Consider the following 2,379-nt stretch of genomic DNA (forward strand, 5'->3'; position numbering starts at 1 on the left):
GGGAACGTTGGGAAGAGGACTCCCCCAAAAGTGGATGTGGACCCCCAGAGTCAGGGGACAGAAGCTGATAAGAGGGTCTGCAGCAGGGCCCATGCTCCCATCAATGGAGAATCTTTCCTATCTCGCTTTAAAAAAATAACATTAGAAATTCATTTTGAATTTGATGAAAAGTCTATACCACCGTCGAGGACATCAATGGATTTAATCACCTGGCATCCATTTTCCTTCTCTTGGTTCTGGTATCCTCCTGTCACCCTGGGAAATCACCCCTTTCCTTTTCTCTCACCCATTATGTTTATGATAGAGTTGACTTCACCTCTGATTCCAGGAGTGGGCAGGTGGCTCAGCCAGGCCAGTCGGAACACTGCTTTCCTCCAGCTGTGTTGATATCATCCAACCAGTGACAGTTTGAGAGCTGTGGGGGAGGCAGGCTGGCAAGGGACAGAGGGGGAGCTGGAGCAAGAAGGCAGATCTCAGGGAACCAAATGCTGGATCCAGCCTTGCCTGAAGACAGAAACTACCTCTGTACTTTGTAGTTATACAGACCCAGAAATTCTCCCTTTGGCTTAAACCAAGGTGGTTTTTGTTGTTGTTGTTGATTTATTCCTTTTTTCACTTGCAATAACAAAGTATTCACTATTATTGAATTGAGGTACCACAGTTTTGTGTATTACTTAATTTTCTTGCTAAGGGATTGGCTCTTAGCTAAGAAACCACCAACCATATTGTATAAAAGGAGACAAATGAGAGTTTTTGTGGGTAAATCACCAAAGCGGGAGTGGTGAGTTTACAGGGGATGGGCAAAACCTTGAGAAAGGGCACTGGGGTCAACTCTTCCTAGACAATGCTCCCCAATCTGGCCCCGAATTGTGAAGCCAGTTCACCAGGGGGATGCGACTGTCGTCTGATTCTCCTTTCTTTAGTCAGCAAACTTGGAATCATTCAGCTACTTTCACCCCATTCATGGACTGCTGAAGCTGCTAGTTTGCTTTAATACCTGTCAGGTCTTGTAATTACTTCTTTCCAAACCCTCCAGCTGGCTCCCTCTCAGTCACAGTTGAAGCCACAGCCTTTCAGTGGCCTGAAAAGTCCTATGTGGTCCAGCCTGCATCTTTTCTGGCTTCATAACTTCTCATTTGCAGTACCACTTTTCCTAGTTGGATTGAGACACACAGGGCTCCTTGCCCTTTATGAAACATTGAGGTACATTTAAGAAAACTTGTCACAAAAATGTGTGTGTAAAAGCCATGGGAGAAATTGAAGAAGACCTAAAAACGCAGAGATAGATCACATGCATGTTCTTAAATCATGTCTGCTGAGAAAAACTGATACTGTTCAGGGCTCAATATACCCCAAACTCATCTGTAGAGTCCATCAAAATGCCAGCAATTATTTTTGTAGAAATTGATGACCTGATTTCTTAAACAAATATTTTCTTTCTTTATTTCACTACATCGAATCTTATTTGGGGAATGTGAAAACTTCACTGTGTCATGCAGGATATTTTGTTGCAGTGCACAGACACTCCAGTCACGATGCCCAGTCTCAGTAGTTGCTCCACTGCATGTAGGATCTTAGTTCTCTGACCAGAGATCAAAGCAATGTCCCCTGCATTGTAAGGCAGATTCTTTTTTTTTAAATATTCATTTGTTTGTTTGTTTATGTAATTTTGGCTGTGCTGGGTCTTTGCTGCTGCACACATGGGGTTTTTCTATTTGTGGTGAGTAGGGGCTACGCTCTAGTTGCAGCAGATAAGCTTCTCATTGCGATGACTTCTCTTGTTACAGAGCACAGGGTCTAGGTGCTCTGGCTTCAGTACTTGCAGCTGGCAGGCTCTAGAGCACAGGCTCAGGGGTTGTGGTGCTTAGGCTTAGTTGCCTTGCACCTTGTGGTCTCTTCCTGGAGCAGGGATTGAATCTGTGCCCCCTGCATTGGCAAGTAGAGTCTCAACCACTGGACAACCAGAGAAATCCCTGATGAGCTGATACTGAAATTTATGTGAGAAGAGAAGCCTGATGATAGCCCGAACAATTGTGGCTCTGCACAAAGTGAAAAGACTAACACAGCCTAATTTCATAACTTACTCTACATGTCCAGTACTGGAGCTGCAGATTCATGGGACAAGACTGACAGTCCAGAAGCATTTCCAGACATATATATGTGGTCAGTGGCTATTCGGCAGAGGAGTCTAGATAATTCAATGGAGGGGGGTTAGTCTTTTGTTGAACAAATGGTTGTGGAATATCCGTATGTGGAAAAACAAACCTCCATTGCCTTGTGTACTTACCTTCAGACACTCACAAAATTATGTTCAAACACTCAGAGCTCTACAGGCAAAAGCTAAAAGGATAAAAAATTAAGGACTCAGATGAGAACTTT

This window comes from Ovis canadensis, chromosome X, assembly GCF_042477335.2.
Source record: "Ovis canadensis isolate MfBH-ARS-UI-01 breed Bighorn chromosome X, ARS-UI_OviCan_v2, whole genome shotgun sequence".
NCBI lineage: Eukaryota > Metazoa > Chordata > Mammalia > Artiodactyla > Bovidae > Ovis > Ovis canadensis.